The 11,761-nt window shown below is 38.1% G+C and overlaps 1 protein-coding gene across 4 annotated transcripts in view; it reads right to left on the bottom strand.

Moving 5' to 3' along the window:
- Gpsm2 (G protein signaling modulator 2) overlaps positions 1–6,205 on the bottom strand; it is a 57,548-nt gene extending 51,343 nt beyond the window's left edge. For all 4 annotated transcript variants that reach the window (XM_047539475.1, XM_047539465.1, XM_047539456.1 and 1 more), the window contains exon 1: positions 5,926–6,205. The gene's annotated coding sequence lies outside the window, so the exon portion shown is untranslated. The remainder of the gene's footprint in view (positions 1–5,925) is intronic.
- Between the last annotated feature and the right edge of the window lie 5,556 nt (positions 6,206–11,761).

Genomic DNA, 11,761 nt, shown 5'->3' on the forward strand with positions numbered 1-11,761 from the left:
TTTTCTGGGGTATGATAAACTAAGGAAGAGACACATTTATTTTTAGATTATACATGGAGTCAATTTGAATATCAGTGACTATACTAATCATTAAAACTGTTGTCTTCCAATCCTTAGTGATTGTAACAATTTAACAGAAGACAAGGCAGCTTCTTAAAATTTTCAAAGACAAAAGGAATACTACTTTCATACAACATTCCTAATCTTGGTTACCTTTCTTTTTCTGTTTTCTTTTCTTTTCTTTTCTTTTTTTTTTTTTTTTGTGCTGCTGGGAATTGAACCCAGGGCCTTGTGCATGTAAGGCAAGCACTCCACCAAATAAGTCGTATCCCCAGCCCCCTCTTGGTAACCTTTCTTCCTGCAAAGCAGTTACTGAATTAAAAGTCCAGCTCCCATTAAGATTATTTATTTAAGAATATTAATGTTTGGACTCTGGGCATAGCTCAGCAGTAGAATACTTGCCTAATGTGCACATGGGGCTCTGGGTTTGATCCCAGTACTGCAAAAAGAAAAAAATAATAGTACAATACATTTGTTCAACTAAAGGAAAAAGGTTTTATACTATAACCAATATTTTTTTCCCTTTTACTTGGTTTTATTTCTCATCAAACTGAACTCCAAAGTAAGAATAGTGTTAATTTTTACCTCTTATAAAACTATTTTAAATGTCGTCTTTTTAAATCCATTAATAAAATGAATAACCTTTTGAAAGAGTTTTAACTCATGCATATGAAAAAATGATTTCTAAAACAGGTGCAGTGATGCACACCTATAATCCTAGCTACTTGGAAGGTTGAGGCAGGAGGATGGTTAAATTAGACACCAGCCTAGACAACTTAATCAGAGACTGTCTCAAAAAACATAAACAAACAAAAACATGCGGGAACTAGGGACATATATCAGTTGTAGAGAGCCTCAAGTTTAAGTGCCAGTGCATGAATGAATAGTAAAATTTTCAAAATAAAAAGGGGGCTGAGGTTGTGGCTCAGTGATAGAGCACTCGCCAACATGTATGAGGCACTGGGTTTGATTCTCAGCACTGCATATAAATAAATGAATAAAATAACGGTCCATCAACAATTTAAAAAATTAAAAGTAAATAAATAAATAAAAAGGGCTGGAAATGTAACTCAGTGATAGAATATGACAGGTTCAAGCCTCAGAGCCCCACTACTATACACATACACACACACACACACACACACACACACACACACAAGCATATGCAATTCTAGGTAATTATTAGCATGTAAAACTGGATACATAAAAGTATTAGAAAATTGAAATTACAAAAGATACAATGATGCCAGGTGCAGTGGCTCACGCCTGTAATCCCAATAGCTTGCCCTAAACAACTCAGTGAGGCTGTGTCTCTAAATAAAATACAAAAAAGAGCTGGGGATGTGGCTCAGTGGTTAAGTGCCCCCAGGTTCAATCCCTGGTACCAAAAAAAAAAGGATTCAAAATTTTAGTCAACTCCAATTATATATTCAATATTTTTCAAATGACAATTTGGGTATAAAACCAAAAGATTATAAGAATATGTCTGCAATCTAAAAATACTAAGGGATCAAATTAAGCCTATTTCTACCAAAATAGAAAGACCAACCTAAATACATACATACTTATGTCATTCTCCTTTCTTATCCATAATCTTTTGGTTAATAAATAAAAATGAATTTAAACTTATCTTTTTAGGGCCTATACAAATTGGACAAACATGATGCAATTAACAGCTCAAAGAAATAAATTCAAAATAATCTTATGAACCATTACTATAACAGAAAAAAGAGAAATAACTATTAGTAAATAATGGGAAGTGTACAACTTTGAGAAAAACTACTTACCAAGCCTCCAAGAACATGACCCACAGCCTTTTATTGCTACAGTCTTCCCTTATCTGTGATTTCACTTTTCCCATTTTCAGTTACCAATAATCAACCACAGCCCAAAAATATCAAATGGAAAATTTCAGAAATCAGTAGTTCATATGGTTTAAATTGAACTCCATTTCTGAGTAGCATGATGAAATCTTTCAGTTCCACCCAGGATGTGAATCATCATTTTGTCTACTGTATCCATGCTATATATATTACCTGCCCATCCATCACTCAGTAACTGGATCTTGGTTATCAGGGTAACTGTCCCTGTATCACAACCCTTGTATTCAAGTTACCCTTATTTTACTTAATAGTTCCAAAGTGCAAGAGTAGAGATGTCAGCATTTTTATTTCATGATACAGTTATAACTGTTATATTTTATTGTTGTTATTAATTTTTTACACCTAATTTATGAATTAAAAGTTTACCATACATGTGCCTAGACAGGAAAATAGTTTTTAATTAGATTTTTATTAGCATATTTACATACTAGATGCCTAAAACCTCAGATAGTACCAAACACTGTACAGAGCCCTTGGAAGTACCCTCCATGGATCAGAGGGAACTGCTGTACCAATATTAGTCAACCATCAGCTTCACTCACTCAATATATATAGAGATGATCATTTAAAAGCCCAATAGTGAAATAGAAGTTTCCTTTCTACTGAGCATTATTTTTCAGTCAGTAAATGACATAAATCTGTTCCTATAACAGAAGGGCTTTAAAAAGGGAGAACTGGTTTCAAATACATTTCTAAGCAGAAATCAATCCCACATGCAAAAGGATTATAAAAGCTGAAAAAAGAGCCCCTGAAGAATTTTAAAAATTTAGAATTCTTCATAAGAGCCAGGCACTGTGGCACACACTGAGGAAGCTGAGGCAGGAGGATTGAAAGTGTGAGGCCAGCCTCAATAACTTAGTGAGGTCCTAAGAAACTTAGCAAGAGTCTCTTTCAAAATCTAAAAAAAAAAGGAACATAGCTCAGTGGTAAAGTGCCCCTAGGTTCTATCCTTGGTACAAAAAAAAAAAAAAAAAAAAAAAAAGAATTCTTCATAGGAAAATATATCTGTCTTCTCAAAAAGTCTCATCATTCTGTGAGAAAAATAAATGTTTCTATTCAGCTCAATAATGTTACAAGATGATATGGGAAGAATAATTCTAACGAAAAAGGATCAGGGAAAGATTTTAGGGATCAAGAAAATCTGTACTGCACCATTAAGGATGGCAAATATTCCAGTCAAGGGAAATATAGCTCAAGCAAAAGCAGGAAGGTAGAAATACATATACTATGTTCTAGGATAAGCATACTGGGTTAGAAAGAATGAAAGTGATATCTGAAAACACCACCAAACTGTAAGACACTGAATATGTGGCTGAAGCATATACTTGGCATTGTATTTATACAATGCAAAAACTTGTAGTTTTTGTTTTAAACAAATAAAAAGCAAAGTTGGAAGATAAACTTGCAGCATCATACAAAGCAGGATGAGGAGACAGGCAAAAGAAATATTCTGTGAAAACTACTGAATAAGAGGCCTCTATCACTGCACAACATCAAGCACATTACTTAGCACATGTCCAGTGAACTTCTTGGTTTCATGTCTGGGAAAAAGATAGGAACTATGAAGCAGCAAAGAATGCTACACTAGTGAGAAAACTGGACTTTAATACATTCCTGTTCTATGTTAAAGAGTATATTCATATTCATGCAAATTGCTCAGAAAAGTCTTACTCTTAATATATAAATTAAAAAAAATTTTTTTAGTTGTACATGGACACAATACCTTTATTTTATTTATGTGGTACTGGATTGAAACCAGTGCCCCATGCCTGAAAGGCAAGTGCTCTACCAGTAAGCCACAAACCCTGCCCTTATAAATTTTTTTTAATAAAAATAACCAAAAGGATATTGAAAATGTTAGGCAATTTACATGGTAATAGAAGCAAGACAGTAGTTCTAAAAGAAGGATGGAAATATTTCTGCACAGTTCACAACAAAACACAGCACCTAGAGGCATCTTTAAGTAGAATTATGTCCCACAAATGGGATCCAGGCACATGCCGAACCTTAAACACAAGCATTACAGCACGTATTTGAGATCAGGTCATGGTTTGATTCCCAGAACAAGGATTTGTTAGTTACACGATCTTAAGTGAAATTCTCAGACCTGGAGTGAGCATAATGATAACGTGTTGTGAGGACTACAGACAGGATTTGTAAAGTACCTAATCCAGTGCCTGGCTCTGGCACATAACAAAAGTACTCAATAAAGTACAAAGTAATTAAACAGCTGTTGTTACCATTACAAAAGAGAATGTGGCATAGATTTGCAATAGTCTAAATCTACGCCAGGTTTTCAACTTTAGAACTGCAAAAAGTTATAAAATTTCACTTTTTAAGTAAATCTAAATATTTTGTGCTTTTAAAGAAAAGGCTATTTATTGGGGGGGGGGGGGGGCTGTGGCTGTGGCTCAGTGGCAGAGCACTTGCCTAGCACCTGTGAGGCACTGGGGTCTACCCTTAGCACTGCATACAAAAATAAGCAAACAAAACAAAGGCATGCTGTCCATCTACAACTATCAAAAATTTTTTTTAAAAAAAGGTCATTTTGGGCTGGGGAGATAGCTCAGTCGGTAGAATGCTTGCCTTGCAAGCACAAGGCCCTGGGGTTTGATCCCCAGAACCGCAAAAAAAAAAAAAAAAAAAAAAAAAAAAAAAAAAAAAGCCATTTTGAAAACTACTATACCCTATCATTGTTGTAATTTAGCCGAATACCAAGTCTCAGATTTATATTAAAATATGTTTGTAACACCACTTGGCTGATACAATAAAGGAAGAAAATACAAATAAACTGCTCATCTTCTCAAAGAGGATTTGGGGGATATGCCTTTATGGCAATATCATACAATCCTTTACTTCATAACCAGTTCACTCCTTAAATTTTAAATAACAGCCTGAGGCATGGCTTGCGAAAATGAATCCAAGATAAGGTGTAAAGAAGAGTAGGTCTGAGACTCTCCCTCACCCTGAGCTCCTACCCTCTCTTAACGCACACCCTCGAAGACCAACAGATTCTCCCTTTTTTACTTCTAAACGACAACCAAAGCTGCTCCTGAATAGCGAGGACCCACGCAAACACATGGGCTATTATCAGGGCGGAAATCTTGGGTGCACACTTCTAAAGTGTCAACTTGAAAATCAGTTTGGCTGGTCATGTTCGCTTCCAACACACACGAAGCACCCAATACCAGCCAACAGAGAGGAAAACCAAGAACCTACTCCTCTTAATTCTACCACGGTTAAATTATGCATTAAGGGAAATACAATTTCCATCCTTATTCGTTTTCTTTAACAGAGTTCAAGCGACACTAGTTAAAATTACCAAAATGGTCATCCTTAAAACATAACCTTTGAAGATAGTCTACAGATTTCAAGAAAAGGTTTTCTTTACATTTTATGCTTACTTAAAACTTTTTTGCAGCAATTACCAATTTCATTCCGCCCACAGAAAACTGACCAGTAGGTGCTCAAGGGTTCACGAATTTAAATGTGATGGACGCAAGTATCTGACAAAAACTGCCTGGTTTAGATATCAAGCGCCCGACTACAAGTGACTGCGACGAGCCTCGTATTCGATTCCACAAGAGATTCGTATTTCAAATCTACGGTCCACTACGCTCAGAATACGGGAGAAGTCACTGTAGCCTGGCATACTTTTTATTTTTAAAAATCTAGGGAACGAAGCTCTTAAGTCTTACCCTCAGTGAAAAGTTTTCAAGCAAGAAAGCAACGGAGCTCCGGTACTGGCGCGAGGCTCCGCACCTGGAGTTTCGGCTTTCTGGACGTCGCGTTCCCGCAGCGCCCACAGATCAGAACACCCCGCCCCTCAGCCCCGCACCGCGATCGGCCCTCTGGGGACAAAGGAGGTCGCCCCAGGCTACGGACACAGCCGTCGCCCCCCACTCTCACGTTCACGCACCCCTCCCCGGCGCTCCCTGTGGAGCGTCTCAACGCCTCAGTCCCTGCGCCCCGCAGGACTCACCTCCAGCGGCCCAGCGGGTCCCTAGTGCGCGGTGGACACCGCGGAACTGCGGCAGCGGCCCCCGGTGGCAGGCGGGGGCTCAGGGCCCCTCCCTCAAGCGGGTCCGGGCGTCGCCGAGGGCGAGCCAGGCAGGGGCACCGCGGGAGGCCGGCGCGAGCCCCCTGCGCCCGCCTCCGGAAGGTCACGTGGGCCAGAGCTCAGGACTCCCCTCTCCTCGCCTGAGAGCCCCTCCGCCGCCCAGGGGTCCCACAACGCCGCCGGTCCTCAGCGCCTGCGCTCCTCTGCGCCTGCGCCCCAGCTTCAGGCGCTCCCATTCAAACCGACAACGCCCCGCGTCTTTCGGACCAGCCAATGGCAACGGCGAGAGAAGGAGCGGGGCGGGGCTCTCGCCGCCTCCCGGCTCCCGGCTCCTGGCTCCCAGCACAGGACCTGCGAGCCTGGCTGAGCTAGCCCTTGGGGGTGTGGCTCAGTACCTCTGAGTCGGGGACCTCTGCACAGCCACCAAATTGAAGTCTATTTTCCACTTAGTTCTTCCGCAGACATGGAAAAGTGGAACAATAAGTACCGTCCAGAGTTCAGATAGGGTATAACCTAGACCCTTTTAAAGGATGGGAGCCCCATCTAGTGCCTCCTTCCCTTAAGTCTCGGTCCCGCCCTAGAGAAAGTATTCCAAGTTGCAGATGCCGGATGTTGAAGGAAAAAAAGAGACTTCTGTGAAAGGAACAGAGGGACCCGTGTGAAAGTCTGAACAAGGCATCCTTAGTTCTTGACTCTATGTCACAATTCTGGCGTTTCCAGCTGTTGGAAAAGCAAACTTTTGACTGTAGGATCGCTGGTTCCCAGGAAAATTGGGTGGCCAGTTTGAGTCAGTTTCAGCAACTGCATTCCAAATACACCAAGAATAAGTTTTCTTCTATTCACATCCTATATCGAATTGACCAGTCTCAGGTGTAAAGAATCTGATAAATTTAGGTTCTCAAGTGGGTATTTCTGCATTGAAATGAAATTCAAATGTTTTATAGGGCTTTCTGAATGATAGTCATATCCAGTGATCCAAGTAGCATTTCTTACTAGGCAGATTGTTTAAAGGGACAACTTTAACTTCAAACTAGACCTGGGTTTGAATTTCAATAATGCCCAACTCTGCAGATTGACCTTGAACAAGTTGCATATCTTCTTTAGTCTTAGTTTCTTCACCTGTAAAACAGAGATAAGACCTCTTCTAATTAGGGTTTAATGATGCTTCAGTGAGGTAAGTTTTGTGAAGTAGTTGACTTAGGGCCTGACATAGAAACTGCTCAATACGTGATACCTATTAGCGTTATTGTTAACAACCACCTTTAATATCAGTTCTTAAAAGCAATAGCTGAATAAACTGGCTGTACTATTTCAGAGGTAGCTAGTATAATTCCTTTTTACTCAGATTCTTTGAGGGTGTTGATACTATGAAAGCCACAAAGGAAGTACATCAAGTTCTGCATGTCCAAAATAATCATTATTTCCCCCTCCACACACAAATCTTATAGATGTGACTTTCTATTTCTTATATTAGTTACTTCCATCTTCCTGATCACTCAGGTTGAATTATCTCTTAAATTATCTTTCAGACAGTATAAATCAGATGACGTTACCCTCTTACTTGAAAATCTTTAGTGACTTCCCATTTGATTTTAAATAAAATCCAAACTCCTACCATGGATCACAAAACTGTAAGCCATCTTGCCCCTGACTACCTCTATATTCTTTTGTCCTCCTGGATGGCTGACTTCTAAGTACACAAGGTATTCCCCTGGCCCTGGAATAGACCAGACTTCCAGGTCTTAAGACCTTTTCCCTTGCTGCTCCCTCTACTTAGGCTTTTCCCTAAGCTTTTTAAAAGACTGGTTTGGATTCATTCCTCAGCCTTTGCCTTATGCCTTCCGCCTTACGTATTCAGCAAATATTTATGGAGTTTCTGCTGTGGCCAGGAACTGTACTAGGTACTGGGAATACAGTTGTGAGCAAACCAGAGTGAAAGACGACTTTAGACTTAGGGTCAAGGCCTCTCTGAGATGGTACCCAAACTGAAATTTGAATTACAAGAGGGAACCAGTCTTTAGCAAAGTTCAGGAAAGAGTACATTAGACAAAGGGAACAACTAAGGCAAATTTCCATGAGGACAAAGTTTGTGGAAAGCCAACGAAGCAGAAGAGGAGAACATGCGAGAGGTCTTACAGGCCTTCATAAGGCAGAGTAATGAGTTTGGACTTTATTTTCTAAGTGCTGAAGGAAGTTAGCAAAAGGTTTTAAACATGAGAAAAATTTCATCTGATTTATACTATTTTAAAAAGCACTCCAGAATAAATCCAGAATTTAAGACATTCTGTAAGACATCTGCTCCAGACTCTTCTTAAAAGTCAAAATCATGAAAAACAAAAAAATGGACATGAATCTTTTTAAAATTTTTTATTTGTACTAATTAGTTATACATGACAGTAGAATACATTTATGCACTTTGATACATCATACATCAATGGAGTATAATTTCCCATTTTTCTGATAGTACTCGTTGTAGAATCATATCAGTCATGTAGTCATATATGTATGTAAGGTAATAATGTCTGTTTCATTCTACTATCCTTCCTCCCTCTAAACCCCTACCCTCCTTTCACTCCCCTCTACCTAAAGTAATTCTATTCTTCCTTAGTCTTATTGTGAATTTGCATCCACGTATCAGAAAAAATGGATGTGAATTTTGATGGAGTCTTCGGAAAGAAAGACTACAAAATACATATTAGGGATAATTGGGGAAATTTAAATATATACTATATACTAGATGATATTATGGAATTACTATACTGTTAATTGTCTCAGGTTTGACATGCATTATGGCTACACAGGAGAATTAATATTTAGAAGATACAGGATCAAATATTTAAAGATAAAGAACATGACTTCTGTAACTTATATTCACACAATTCAGTAAAAAACTGAAAGAGAATAAAAATACAAACCAAATATTAACAGTTGGGTTTGGGTGAAGATATATGCAGAGAGATATATGTATAATTCTTATATATACTCTTGGTATGTGATTATTTTCTCTTTTCTGAAAATTTGGAATTTTTCAGAATGAAAAGTAGTAAAGAAAAGAAAATCACTCCATAGACTTCCATTTCTGACAGTAATTAATTATATGCCTTGTCCAGTTCTCACAGTAAAAACAACTTAAAACGCTTTAGAAATATTATAGAAATTTTGTAGAAATTTTGTCAATGAGCTAGGATGAAAGTAAGAGGTAAACTAAATACCCAACTGGCAGAGGTAAGCCAAATACCTTTAGAGGACCCCAGTTTGTTTGGAACAAAGAAATTTCCACAGAAAAAGTTCCAAAAAATGTGAACTATCAAACTGCAATTCATGCAAAAAACCAAGACATTATAAACAAGAATCATCAGGCAACAAAAGCAAACAACCAACCCAACAGAATCAGGTCCATAAAGACTTTGAAACTGAATTGTCAACCACAGATTATAAGATAAGAATGTTTAATATTTTTCTTATATATTAAATATATATGTCTTTAAATATGCTGGACATGGTGGCATACACCTGCAATCCCAGCGACTCAGGAGGCTGAGGTAGGAGGATTGCAACTTAGCAAAGCCCTAAGCAACTTAGTGAGACCCTATGTCAAAATAAAAATTCTTAAAAAGGGCAGGGGATATGGTTCAGTGGTTAAGCACTCCTGGGTTCAATCCCCGGTACCAAAAGAGAAAAAAATAAAATATTGAAAATATAAGAATAAAGTACTACAAAAAAATGGCCAACAGGTTTAAAAGAGAATTCAACTGAACTTCTAGACTTAAAAAAAATAAAGACATAATAGTTGAAATTTGAAATTCAATGGACAGATTTAACAGCAAACAAGATTTGGCTAAAGAGAGAAGTAGTGAACTAGAAGGCAGGACTTAAATAATATTTTTCATATAAAAGAGAAATATGGAGGTTAGAGTAAGAAGATTTAACATATGACCAGTCAAAATTCTAAGATGAGAAAAGAACAATATTTTAAGCAGGATTTTTTAAAAGAAAAAGAAATTTTTACCTATACATAAGATAATGAAAATGTGGAACACCAAAGACAAAGAGGCGATATTATTTATTTATTTATTTATTTATTTTTTTGTACTGCTGATTGAACCCAGGAGCACTTAACCACTAAGCCACATCCCCAGCCCTTTTTAATATTTTATCTAGAGACAGGCTCTCACTGAGTTGCTTAGGGCCTCGCTGAGTTGCTGAGGCTGGCTTTGAACTCAAGATCCTCCTGCCTCAGCCTTTGGGATTACAGGCATGAACCCGGCTCAAAGAGCCAATCTTGAACCCAGAGCGAGGGGGATGATTACCTACAAAGGAAAAACAATCAGCTGATAGATTTTGCAACTGTAAAAATATAAACCAGAAAAATAATCTTTCATGTGCTGAATGAAATGGAAATGTCTTTTAAAATGAGAGTGAAATGAAAGCATTTTCGGGCAAACAAAAACTGATTTTGCCACCTGCAATACATCCTCAATAACTAAAATTATAAAAAACTTTTCTTCAAGAAAGTAAATTATCTTTATTGGATGCTGAAAGATTTAGAAAGGAAATGGTAACCATAAAAAGTGATAATTGTGTGCATAAAAGTAAACAACTATTAACTGATGTCATTGTTCATTGTTCTTTATTTCTTTTTAGTTTTTGGAACCAGCGATTAAACCAAGGGGTGCTTAACCTCTGAATCACATCCCCAGTCCTTTTATATTTTATTTTATTTTTAAAATATTTTTATGATATATATATCTTTGGGGTGGGGGTACCAGGGATAGAACTCGGGGGCACTCAATTACTGAGCCACATCCCCAGCACTATTTTGTATTTTATTTAGAGGGAGAATCTCACTGAGTTGCTTAGTGCCTCACTTTTGCTGGGGCTGGCTTCGAACTTCAGATCCTCCTTTCTCAGCCTCCCCAGCCTCTGGGATTACAGGCATGCACCACAGCTCCTGACCCCCTTTTATTTTTATTTTTTATTTTTATTTTTGAGACAAAGTCTTGCTAAGTGACTTAGGGCCTTGCTAAATTGCTGAGTTTGGTTTTGAACTTGTGATCCTCCCACCTCGGCCTCCCAAGTCGCTGTGATTACAGGTGTGCACCACCACACCCAGCTTCATTGTTCTTTGTTGACCTGTAAATTCAGTTATTCATCTGTTCAATAACATATATGTTTAAATACCTATTATGTGCCAAGCACTATGCTGGGTAGTAAGAACATAGGAGTGAGGTTTTTAATGTACCATTTTCACATTTCTAGGTGAAGTCCCTGATGCGAACATTGTAAGAGGCTTCCTTGACCATTTTCCAGTTCCTTGGAGTATCAGGAGATCAGTGAGAATGTGTATAGCTTTACAACACACAGGGTTGTTAGGAGAGGTCAAGCTTTTCCTTTTAAAGATAAAGCCAGGCAGATTGGATTAAAAAACAAGACAAACAATATGCTGTCTCTAAGAGACTCACCTCATAGGCAAAGACATCCACAGACTGAAGGTGAAGGATGGGAAAAAACATATCTCTCACAAGGATTGTGTAAACAAGCAGGGGTTTCTATCCTCATATCAGATAAAGTGGACTTTAAGTCAATGTTAATCAGAAGGGATAAAGAAGGCCATTTCATACTGCTTAAGGGAATTATACATCAACAAGACATAACAATTTTGTAAATATTTATGCCCCAAACAATGGAGCATCTATGTACATCAAACAAACCCTTCTCAATTTCAAGAATCGAGTAGACTACAACACAATAATACTGG

Source organism: Sciurus carolinensis, chromosome 1 (genome assembly GCF_902686445.1).
Source record: "Sciurus carolinensis chromosome 1, mSciCar1.2, whole genome shotgun sequence".
NCBI lineage: Eukaryota > Metazoa > Chordata > Mammalia > Rodentia > Sciuridae > Sciurus > Sciurus carolinensis.